The sequence below is a fragment of the Pan paniscus genome, chromosome 2 (genome assembly GCF_029289425.2).
Source record: "Pan paniscus chromosome 2, NHGRI_mPanPan1-v2.0_pri, whole genome shotgun sequence".
Lineage (NCBI taxonomy): Eukaryota > Metazoa > Chordata > Mammalia > Primates > Hominidae > Pan > Pan paniscus.
In genome coordinates, this window is record NC_085926.1 from 94930681 (window position 1) to 94943955 (window position 13275).

General features: G+C 34.3%; 1 protein-coding gene across 8 annotated transcripts in view; it reads left to right on the top strand.

Moving 5' to 3' along the window:
- The window catches only part of EPHA6 (EPH receptor A6), a 955687-nt gene that overhangs the window by 211535 nt on the left and 730877 nt on the right, over positions 1-13275 (top strand). Inside the window, exon 5 of one of the 8 annotated variants that reach the window (XR_008624784.1) lies at positions 3012-3340. The exons of the other annotated variants lie outside the window; for them this stretch is intronic. The gene's annotated coding sequence lies outside the window, so the exon portion shown is untranslated. Of the gene's footprint in view, positions 1-3011; positions 3341-13275 lie in introns of those variants that run through there. 8 annotated transcript variants of the gene reach the window in all.

Here is a 13275-nt window from a genome sequence, read left to right on the forward strand (position 1 = left end):
GTAGGTTGTCTGTTCATTCTGTTAACAGTTTCTTTTGTTATGCAGAAGCTCTTTAGGTTAATTATATCCTAGTTTTTGCTTTTGTTGCAATTGCTTTCAGTGTCTTCATGAAATCTTTGCCCATGCCTATGTCCTCAGTGGTATTTATGGTTTTACATTTAAGTCTTTTTTATTTTTTAAAAACAGTCTCACTCTTTCGCCAGGCTAGTGTGCAGTGGCGCGATGTCCGCTCACTGCAACCTCTGCCTCCCAGATTCAAGCAATTCTTCTGCCTCAGCCTCCCGAGTAGCTGGGACTGCAGGTGCACACCACCACACCCAGCTAATCTTTGTATTTTTAGTAGAGATGGGGTTTCACCATGTTGACCAGGATGGTCTTGATCTCCCTGACCTCATGATCCGCCCTCCTCAGCCTCCCAAAGTGCTGGGATTTCAGGTCTGAGCCACCACACCTGGCCTACATTTAAGTCTTTATCCATCTTGAGTTAATTTTTGTATGTGGTGTAAGGTGGGGGTCCAGTTTCAATCTTCCGCCTATGGCTAGCCAGTTCTCCCAGCACCATTTATTGAATAGGAAATGCTTGTCTTGTTGCTTTTCTTGTTTTTATCAGGTTTGTTGAAGTTCAGACAGTTTTAAGTGTGTGGTTTTATTTATGGGTTCTCTATTCTGTCCCACTGGTCTATGTGTCTGATTTTTTTTTTTTTTTTTTTTTTTTTTTTTTTTACCAGTACCACGCTGTTTTGGTTACTGGAGCACTGTAGTATAGTTTGAAGTAGGGTAGTGTGATGCCTCCAGCTTTGTTCTTTTTGCTTCAGATTGCCGTGGCCAATCGGGCTCTTTTTGGTTCCAGATGAATTTTAGAATCCTTTTTTCTAGTTCTGTGAAGAATGTTAATGATAGTTTAATGGGAATAGCATTGAATCTATAAATTGCTTTGGGCAATATGGCCGTTTTACCAGTTGATTCTTCCTATCCATGAGTATGGAATGTTTGTGTCATCTCTTATTTCTTTGAGCAGTGGTTTGTAGTTCTCCTTGTAGAGATCTTTCACCTTTTTACTTAGCCATATTCCTAAGTATTTTCGTCTTTTTTTGTGTGGTAGTTGTGAGTGGCAAATTGTCTGTGACTTGGCTGTAAGTCTAATATCCTGCATTTGTAAAGAACTTAAAGAAATTTACAAGAAAACAACCCCATAAAAAATTAGGCAAAGGACATGAATAGACACTTTTCAAAAGAAGACATACATGTGGCCAATAGAAAGAAAGCTCAACATCACCAGTCATTAGAGAAATGCAAATCAAAACTACAAGGAGATACCACCTATCACCAGTCAGAATGGCTACTATTAAGAAGTAAAAAATAATAGATGCTAGCGAGGTTGTGGAGAAAAAAGAAATCATATTTATACACTGCTGGTGAGAGTGTAAATTAGTTCAACCATTGTGGAAGACACTGTGGTGATTCTTCAAAGACCTAAAGACAAAAATACCATTCAACCCAGTAATCTCATTACTGGGTATATACTCAAAGGAATATAAATCATTCTATTATAAAGTCACATGAATGTGTATGTTCATTACAGCACTGTTCACAATAGCAAAGACATGGAATCAATCTAAATGCCCATCAGTGATAGACTGGATAAAGAAAACATGGTACATGTACACCATGGAATACAACGTAGCCATAAAAAGGAATGCAATTATGTTCTTTGCAAGGATTTGGATGGAGCTGGAGGCCATTATCCTTAGCAAACTAACACAGGAACAGAAAACTAAATACCGCATGTTCTCACTTATAAGTGGGAGCTAAATTATGAGAACACATGGACACATACAGGGGAACAACACACACTGGGGCCTCTCAGAGGATGGAGGGTTAGAGGAGGGAGAGGATCAGGAATCACAAGTAATGAGTACTAGGCTTAATACCTCGGTGATGAAATAATCTGTACAACAAACCCCCATGACACAAGTTTACCAATGTAATAAAACTGTACCTGTAACCCTAAAATTAAAATGTTAAAAAAAGAGTAGCCACTAGAAGATAAGCCACCTCCAAGGAAAAAAACACCTCCAAGGGAAAAAAAGGAAACAAATGTACTTTTTACAATAGAATGTGTTGATTCTTCTTGAAGAATACTAGTGTCAGTAGGATTTTAGCTATTTTTAGTCTGCTAAGAATTGGCATGAATAAACATTAACAGGTTAATGAAGTCTCTGAAAATAAGTGAATCCAGTTGCTGTTTAATGTCCCAAACTCAAACTTTTAATGCTTTATAACAGTCTCAGTTCCTTTTATAACTGTGAGGAAATAGTTTCTTTCCCAGGGGCATACTGCCTTTTAAAAAAAATGTCTATTTTTATTAACATCCCTTTGTGGCCATAACTACTATTAGGAAGTTGGAGTAAATTATCTTACTGATGACCTATTTCTGTTTCTAATAGTTCTTAATCAAGAATGATATGCAATTGGGACACAAATTTTCTTCCTTCAGACTTACTCCAAATTCCTGTATCCTGGTCCCCAAGGTGGAATTGCGTGTCTAGAATTCCCTTTAAAACTGTCAATAGCCGAATTTTCTTTTATTACTCTCTGGCACTTTAAACAACTTTGGCATCATTTAAGAATTTTGATGTTTTATTTTGAAGTTCCAAAAGTGGAAAATAAAAGCATGCGGAGGGTAGGATTAACAATACTTGACTGGACCATCTAGAAGTGACTGAAGAAACTAGTTTTGTTTATATAGAGAAGAGAAACTCAAAGACTGATTTAGTAACTAGCTATATAGAGGGCAGAACTAAATTACTGCTTTAATTTCCCTGGTGAATTTGTAGAATTTAACCACTTTAAATAACAGTTTCCCCATTTGCAAGATGAAGATAATATTTCTGCTTTATGACTGTTTGGGGAGGATTAAATGAGACAATATAGATTAAATATTGAATATAGTAGCTGTAATAATAGGAGCTCAATAAAAGTGTCTTCCTTTCTTTTGTCTTCTTTAATAGGTGGTATGATCACTATGGATATCAAAATGGGAAGTTACAGTTGTGATTACTTAAAACATTCAGAAACATTATCTGCTACGGTGGTTAGCTGTGGAATATCCTTTCTCTTTCTCTTTCCAAGGAAAAGAAATGCAAAATTGACTTTTAAGGAACAAGTACAATGATCTTCACAATCAAATGTTATCTCTAAAAGAGTTTAAAAAGTAATGGTGATGATTTTTCAATTTATTAAAGCTGGAAAATCATTATTCATGTGCTGTTTATAGATGTTATTTAATTTTAATATCCTAATAAGATGCTGTAATTAAAAATGGTATAAGTGAAATATGATTTCTCATTAATACAACTTATTAATAAAATATTTATATTCTTATGGATCATAGTAAAATATAAACATTATGTCATTTGATAATTTTTGTTTAATTCTTGATCTGTTAAATGTTTTTAAGTCTAAGCAAACCTTTTTGCTTGAAGATGAACATTCACCTCAGAGTTAATATATGTCTTCCTTTTTCTTTTAATCATCGGATATAATAGCTTCAAACATTTATAAACAAGAAGGAAATGAAATATTGGAATTTCATAAAATAAAAACAAAAGTTAGAACATCGACTTAAGTATATCAAAATTGGAATTAAAGTTAACAGTTCTTGCAAAATAACAATAAAATTCTAATATGCATGGAATAGCCTACTCCACATTTTGACTAAATGTAGAAACAAAAGTTAGTAAATATTATTTTCTTTGTTAAAATATTGAGTTAGCTAGATATAAACAGAGTAATTTGGTAAAAATTATTTTCTAAATTCCAGTTTTATTACAGCTTCTAGTAAGATCAAGTTATAAAAATAAAAATTATTATATAATTACATATAAATTACATAAAAATTCTAAAAGTTTAAATCCCCTGTGATGTTTTTAATAAATTTATTTTAATAAAGACCATTTTTAAATTTATTTGAAGATAAATGAGGAAAAGGCCTAAAATAGTTTATGTAAGAGAAATACTAATTCTCAATAAGAATTATGCTGAAAGAGAAAAGCTAGAAAAAAAATACATACTGAAGCACAAAATAATACATAATGAATGATACATAAATATTTAGAAAATGTAAACTAATCTATTCTGACAGAAAGCAGACCAGTAGTTAACTGGAGCAGAGTATGTAGGGACAGATGAATTGCAAAGAGGAAAAGAAATTAATGGGGGTGATAGTAATATTTTGTAACTCTGTTGTAGTGGTGGTTTCATCAAAATTTATTGAATTGTGTATTCATCAAATTGGCTGCATTTTGCAGGAATCATATCTCATCAAAGTTTATTTAAAGAACAAGAACAATAGTTTCACTTCTTTAGTTTTGAAGTAAATAAAGAAAATATGAAGGCACTATTTTTATTAACCAATGGATTAAAAAATAAAATGAAACCCAAAAAATTAACAATACTGGTATCATTGAAATCTATGAAGATGGTGGCAGTATCAGTTGGTCAGACTTTTGGATAAGCAATTTGGTACTGCGTCTCCAGGTTCATCAAAAATATCCTTACCCTTTGACATACCAGTTTTGCTCTCATGAAATTGTCAATAGAATGATCCAGAAGGATAAAGTGACATGCAAAAAGACTTTCTTTTCTGAGTAGGTTATTCTAGTAGTTTTGAATCTTAGTCCAGATATTCAGCTGTGCAAAAAATATCTTTCCTTTCTCCAAATCAGTTGAATCTATTTTTTACGTATTTGCTGAGAAGGCAGAAATTTAACTTGAGTTATTACTACTGACTTCACCAAATTGTGCCAAGTTGCTGAAGCCTAACTTAATACCTATGAATCAGGGACACTCATCAAATCATTTGCCATTAGTTCACACTGGACCCCATTCCAGCCTGTAGCATTCAGAGATCTGCTATGTTCCTACCACTCTCTGAGAAAGGCCATCTTTGGAGGACATGAGGTACACTCTACCTAGAAGCTAGCCTATTTGGTGTTCCAGGTAGCAATTCCTTTGATGTCTTGCCATCATCCAGAGTTAGAGCTATAGAGCACGGCTTATGTCTCCACTACTTCTGTAACCCCTTTAGTCTCTAACTTTTTTCTCCTCCTTTTCCTTAGCCACTAAAGTTCTCCTAACCTCTCTTCCCCTTCCAGAATATCTAGCATAATCTTTTTAGTGAGCTTGGCTACTTCTTAGAACTTGGGTGTAGAGATGTGTGTGGTGCATAATTATTACCTCATAAATTACTCCACTAAATTTGTTTTAATGAAGAGTTTGTAAATGCAAGGAATTAATTAGAAAAGTATCTAGTGGATGAAATATTATTGCTAAAATTGAAGAATAGAAGCAGAATACAAATTTATATCTACTATGAATATGATGTCTTAAGAATCATGTATACTATTTGTAATGATGAGATAAATTATGAGAGTTTTTCTATCGCCATAAACTATGAAGTTGTGTGGGTGTGTGTGTAATTTCTTAGGAAAAATGCATGTGTGTTATTTAACATACTAATGTTTGAGTTGGCCAATTTAAATTCAAAGAGTTAAAGAATACTGATTGATCATAATTATTAGGTCATCCTTATTATATAAGTTATTCAGGGGAGGAGTGACTGTGAAAATTTGAAGAAAAGTTAAGAATTTTTTAGAAGTGTACCAGTACCGGTACCAAAACAGATATAGGCCAATGGAATAGAACAGAGCCCTGAGAAATAATGCTGCATATCTACAACTATCTGATCTTTGACAAACTTGACAAAAACAAGCAATGGGGAAAGGATTCCCTATTCAATAAATGGTGCTGGGAAAACTGGCTAGCCATATGTAGAAAGCTGAAACTGGATCCATTCCTTACACCGTATACAAAAATTAATTCAAGATGGATTAAAGACTTAAATGTTAGACCTAAAACCATAAAAACCCTAGAAGAAAACCTAGGCAATACCATTCAGGACATAGGCATGGGCAAGGACTTCATGTCTAAAACACCAAAAGCAATGGCAACAAAAGCCAAAATTGACAAATGGGATCTAATTAAACAAAAGAGCTTCTGCACAGCAAAAGAAACCACCATCAGAGTGAACAGGCAAGTTACAGAATGGGAGAAAATTTTTGCAACCTACTTATCTGACAAAGGGCTAATACCCAGAATCTACAATGAACTCAAACAAATTTACAAGAAAAAAACAAACAACCCCATCAAAAAGTGGGCAAAGGACATGAACAGACACTTCTCAAAAGAAGACATTTATGCAGCCAAAAAATGCATGCAAAAATGCTCATCATCACTGGCCATCAGAGAAATGCAAATCAAAACCACAAGGAGATACCATCTCACACCATCTAGAATGGCGATCATCAAAAAGTCAGGAAACAACAGGTGCTGGAGAGGATGTGGAGAAATAGGAACACTTTTACACTGTTGGTGGGACTGTAAACTAGTTCAACCATTGTGGAAGACAGTGTGGCGATTCCTCAGGAATCTAGAACTAGAAATACCATTTGACCCAGCCATCCCGTTACTGGGTATATACCCAAAGGATTATAAATTATGCTGCTATAAAGACACATGCACACGTATGTTTATTGTGGCACTATTCACAATAGCAAAGACTTGGAACCAACCCAAATGTCCAACAATGATAGACTGGATTAAGAAAATGTGGCACATATACACCATGGAATACTATGCAGCCATAAAAAAGGATGAGTTCATGTCCTTTGTAGGAACATGGATGAAGCTGGAAACCATCATTCTCAGCAAACTATCGCAAGGACAAAAAACCAAACACCGCGTGTTCTCACTCATAGGTGGGAATTGAACAATGAGAACAACTTGGACACAGGAAGGGGAACATCACACACCAGGGACTGTTGTGGGGTGGGAGAAGAGGGGAGGGAAAGCATTAGGAGATATACCTAATGCTAAATGACGAGTTAATGGGTGCAGCACACCAACATGGCACATGTGTACCTATGTAACAAACCTGCACGTTGTGCACATGTACCCTAAAACTTAAAGTATAATAATAAAAAGAATAAAAAAAAGGATGAGACCCATTATTTTGCTTGCGAGCTAGATCCAAATATGAGTCACTATCTTAACTGTGGCCAGATCCACATATGAAGGTCACAATTCCAATTTTGTGTATTTACTTGTTAGACTCAGGACCTTAAGAGTGGGCTTTTGAAATACTAAGTGATAAAAGTATTTACTTTCACCTGTGTGTGTAATCGAGAATTCTAATCTGAACTTCTTGCTGATTCTTGTCATGAAACTCTCTGTACCACCCAAGGAGTTTACACACTATGAGGTACTGTTGTAAAGTTCTGTGAGCTTGGTACAAATATTCAACCCCAGACCTTACCTATTGCCCTAAGCCTAGCTATAAAAGGCAAAATATTTTTTATCGGCTGAATCGCAATATAAGATGGACAATCATGCCTGTGAACTGAAGTAAAGTATATGTCATAGTCTTGTTTGTGAGCAAAAACTAGGCAGGGAGTTAACACCACTTAAATATTGTGCCAAAATCATGTCACAATGCACTCTTCAGGTAGGGTATGGGAATCAGAGTCACATTAACTGAGTGCCGGACTAGGCAATATGAAACCTTCCCAAATGTGGAAAAAAAGAAAGAAAGAAAAAAAAGGAAGTATACCAGTACCACAACCAAGGAGTACAGGGAATCCTGAGCAAGCGGTATTATGAGGAGGCTGCTGGAGACTCAGTACTCTTGGAAAGGTTGTTATGAGATGGCTTAGGGTATAACAATTTAAGCTTTACTATGTGTACCACTTTATTGAAATTGCATTTTTAATCACAATGATTGTAGTTAAAGCATTCTAAGTGTGTACTGATAGTAATCAAATTATTCTAAGTTGTAAAAAACTTGTAGAAAATAATGTAGACAAAATTTAACCTAGGAAAATTTGCAAACTAATTTTAGTGGTATAGGTGAGAAGCTGGTCAGTCGGTCAGCACAAGTAAAGAATGAAGTAACACTCTGAATTTATCCACATATATCATGGATCTTTAAGAAAATTCACATAGAGATATTCAAAACAAATTATTTAAAGATCACTAGTGAGCAAACAAAACATTCTGGTTTTACTCATAAAAAGTGGTAGCTGTATGATAGTGTTTGGCTGATACGAGTATTAGAATGCTGAACATCCTCTATAGAAAATTGCACATATTCTTAACCTAGTAACAATAAAAGATGATGAGGCATGTCAACTCAGATTTAAAAACGAATCCTTACTTCCAAAAGTGAGAGACAAATAATAAATTAATGTTCATTCTATGGAAATGAAATTGAGATTCAAGTAGACCATGTATTTGATAAGAGCCCCAAATTAAAGCTGTATAGTTCAAGACTATAAAATGCTGTTATGTCTAATCACCCCCCAAATTATAATACCTCTTTTGTCAAGTAATGAAAACTTGATATAGAAAAGGATACATCAGGCCGTTGTGGTTTTAGAAATCAAACAATATTTTCTGAGAATTGTTCTGAGCTAAAACAATAACAAAACCTCAGACTTTGGATTTGAAAGGGTTTACCTTAGTAGTCTGTTTAATTTATTTTTTAAACTTATTGCTGACCACAATCTGCCCATCTGTGTCACATTATAAAATATATTCTAAGTCTACAGTCTAATTGGGAATATAACTTTAGGAACATGGGAACTTTAGGGAAAAAGAAACTTTCTTGACAAGGTTGTATTTAAGCATTCTTTACTCAACTGACATAATCAAATTATTCTGATAAAAATGAAAATATAGTAATTTTTGGATTATAGTTTCATGTTTCTATGAAAAACAGTTTGATCTTAGTGATGAATTTTGTACTTTCTGACCTCCAATGTGATGTTAATGTGAACAGATCTGGGCAAACTAAATTCTGCTTCTGTTCCTTGGGGAGAGTTTTACAATCTTTGCAATTATCAGTGCCATGGCTGTACATTATCACAATCTCACTATTTTCAGTGTTATAGACTTAATGTATAATTTTTTTACTGTCCATGAAAACACCATTGTGAGCAGTTTGTTCATCTAATGAATCTCTTTCAATTTCTGTATTGACAAATGTGTTCTTTTGAAGGTTGTATCCCTTGCTTAAAGTCACCTCCAGCTATAAATTATTTTTTAAAACATCAAGAACTCAGTTGTGTCTGAACAGATGGCTTTTTGGATTTTCCTTTACCTGATTGCTTAACATCACCCAGGTTTAGGTATTATTTTTAGCATATTGCCTATACCAGTCGTTTTCAAATTAGCATAAGCGGTCTACTGAAATGGATATGTGCACACACACACATACACATACAGAGTACTGTTTCTATGTTCCAGATTGAATTGTTCATGGAACTACGATATATAAATCACGGGAGAGGTCCTCTTGTACTTCCTTTTGAACTTTTCTGAGACCTCAGAGCAATTAAGGTTCCTCACACAACAGTTTGAAAACTTCCTTTATCATTATACTGTTTGGTAAAAATTCTTTTGAAAGAAATAAAATGGTAGCCATATTTTTACATACAATAGTTCCAGAATATTCTGCCAAACTTCTAAGAATAATTTAAAAGTAGATTTAAATCCTATTCCTTCTTTTTAACACCCTGACTTTGTTTTGCTCTCAATTAAGATTTTAGAGTTTCTCCAAAACTCCTTTTAGAAATAAGCGAAATCTTATTAGAAGCATGTGAAATATTTATATAGGGTCATTATTATAGGTCAAAACCACCCAGTTTTCCTGAAGAGAAGTACACAAGCACTCCAGCAATTTCCACTGTTATTTTATCTAACTCCTCTCAGCTCCCTTTTCCCCTGTCTTCTTTTTTCTTATGCTATATTAAGTACCATACCTTTTCTGCAAGTCTCTCACCAGGATGCTTTGCAGATAAAATTTCCCTTTTGGGTAAAATGGGACAGATGAGAAGTAGGTTTTGGTGGTACATAACTTTAATAGACACTAGGACTTTTTACATAGTGCCCTCTTATCATTCTTCTTTTTTTCAATATCTCCTCAACTATATTTTGAAACAGTGATATGCTCCTTCTAGTATTGTAAGTATTGCTTGTTTTTTGATTCTTTGCTATTACTTCCTTAATGATAAAATTCTTCCCCACTTACAGTTCTATTTTTGAGATTTTGGCCTTCAACACTATAGGATTTTTGTAGCATACTCCATATTTGAAAATAATTTTCTTTATATTTTCAACTTTTTACATGTAAAGACTGATGGTTCTTCATTTATTGTCAGAGATCTCTGCTTCTTGAGTTACCTTGACTTGATAATATATCTTGATATGTTAGTCATTTATAATGTATCTGAATGTTTCTTTGCTATGGTAAAATATATGATAGTGCTTTCATTTAATATTTATTATATTTTATTAATTAGGGTGTTGTGGACGGAATGTATTTCCCCAAAACCTCATATGTGGAAATCGGATTCTCAGTGTGATGATATTTGGAGGTGGGGCCTTTAAGAGGTAATTAGGGCATGAAGAAATGAACTCTCATGAATGGGATTAGTGCCCTCATAAAAGAGGCTCCAGAATGCTTCCTTGTCCCATCTGCCTTGTGAGGATACAAGCAGGTAGCCATTTATGAACAAGGAACAGGCCCTCACCAAATACTGAATATGCCAGTGCCTCCATCTTGTGCTTCTCAGCCTCCCGAACTGTGAAATACACATTTTTGTTGTTTATAAGCCACCCAGCCTATGATATTTTTATTATAGCTAAAACAGACTAAGATAAAGGGTGATTTGAAAAATAAAGTGTGAATTATGTCTTTGATTCTTTAAATCAGTTTCTGTCTTGTTCCATTTTTGGTCAATTCCTGTTTTATAGAAATAGTATTAGGCCAAAGAGAGGACTAAATATGAAAATGCTTTCAAAGATTTCAAAGAAAGGCATATAATAAACACCAAATAGTATAATAACTATTAGTATCCCCATTATTAATGTTGTTATTTTCTTCATGATGAACAGAGCAAAATCATTATCAAAAACTGAGTTGTGAGTGTTTTTTGCATTTTAATCTTTCTGGCAATTTTCTTACCTAGCTTAAAAAGATGACACTGACAGCTAAGTCAATTGTTTTTTTCTCCCAACTTGGACGTTCTTCTATTTGAGTCCCTTTGTATACACAAAGAAGGATTCAGTTCAAAGGAGAAGAGTCCTAGTTTTCAAGTGACATTCTTGAGCTCTATTCTAGGCAGTACCCTTTGCTGGAGTTTTCCCTTGAACTAATCACTTAACATTTTACATTTACTTTCATCACCATAAAATATGGTTAATAATCTTCCTAGATGATTGTGACAATCATTAAATGAAAAGGTATATGTAATGGGCACTTTAGATCTTCTTCCTGTATTTCAGTACTGAGCAATAGTACCCATCCCTCAGTGCTGATTGTTGGCTGCTGATAGCTCACAGCTGCTCCCTTCTCTAAAAGTTGCCGTTGACTTGGAGCTACTAGGTCAGTTATGTGACTCACCGACCCCTGGAGAATTCCATGGCCATTGATGGACTATTATGAGAGGTTCAAAAGGTCAGACCCCTTCCTTTTTAAGTATACTAATGAGGCAAAATGTTTGTTTACTAAAAAAATTAAAACTACCGTTGACTTAAAAGGTGTATTTGAACAAACTAGATGGTAAATTTCTTATCCAAATTTATTAAAGCACTTACTATGATTCATATCTATGCTATTTACTAAGAAGAAAATGATAATACAAACATGGTCTTTGCCTTCAAGGACCTTATATTTCAACGTGGGAAGTATGCACATACACACAAATACAAACATACTTATATACAAATCACATTAACTCTTGGAAATTTCTATGACTTATAAAACAGGATAACTAGAGGTCTAAACTTAGGGTAGTCAAGAAAGACTTCTTTAAGTAGATGGCGGTTTGACTGAAACCTGAACAAATATGAAAGGGCTACTAATAAAGTACAACAGCAGAGAGAATATCGTCATATGCAGTCTTTTAGGCAGGATATGTTTGACATTTGCAAGAGAATACTGATGTGTCAGCAGTATAGTGAGTAAAGGTGATTGAGGGAAGAGATAAAGTTGAAAAGAAAGGTAAGATCACACAAGATTAAATGCCATACTAGAGAGTTTGAGTTTTGCTGTACATGCAGTGGGAAAACACTAAAGGATCATAAATGCTGAGAGTGGAAGGTGATATAATTTGAAAAGAGGACAGCAGATCATAAGAGGAAAGAAAGGAAGCAGGAAACAATCTGTTGTCACATACTGGTTGACACGTCATACTGGACAGAATAAAGGCAGTGACATACAAGAGGATATATGTCTAAGATAATATTTGTAGATGACTCAATGTGGTAATTCAAGGCATGGAAAATAATGTTTGCAGAAGCATTGAATGTTGGGTAAGAGGAGAAAGTGTGATAAAACAAGGGTATGATGGCAAAAGAGAGTGAAAAACTAGGAAAAAATGAGTTTCATTTTGAGCATGTTAAATATGAAATTGTAGTGAGGCATTTATTTATTTATTTATTCATTGAGAGTACCAAACATGTTTAAGGATTGCAATTTTTTATTGATACATAATGTATATATTTTGAGAGTACATGAGATATGTTTATACATTCATATAATGTACAAATATCAACTCAGAGTAATTGGGATATCCTTCATGTTAAATATTTATCTTTTCATTATGCTAGGAACATTCAAATTATTCTCATCTAGCTATGTTGAAATGCATAATATATTATTGTTAACTATAATAATCCTGCTGCTCTTTTGAACACTAAGTCTTATTTCTTTTATCACAGTGTTTGTTGTTGCAGATTAGTCAATCCCTCTTCATCCTCTCTCCCCCTCTGCTTCCTGGACTGTGGTAACCACCAGTCCATTCTCTGTCTTCATGAAGTCCAATTTTTACACTTCAAATTATTAGTGAAAACATGCAATATTTTTCTATCTGTGCTTGGCTTATTTCACTTACCATAGTGACCTACAGTTCCATCCATGTTGCGGCAAATGACATGATTTTATGTATTTTTATGGCTGAATAATAGTCTATTGTGTATATGTGACACATTTTCTTTATCCATTCATTCACTGATAGGCAATGAGGTTGCTTCCATATCTGATTTAAAGAGCAGAGTTTTCAGGACTAAGCGTGGTAGTCCCATCATACCCCTTTGTCTCTGGCTGTCCTCGGGAATATTTGTCTCTTCAGACACTTGCAGTGCTTTCTTTGGGTG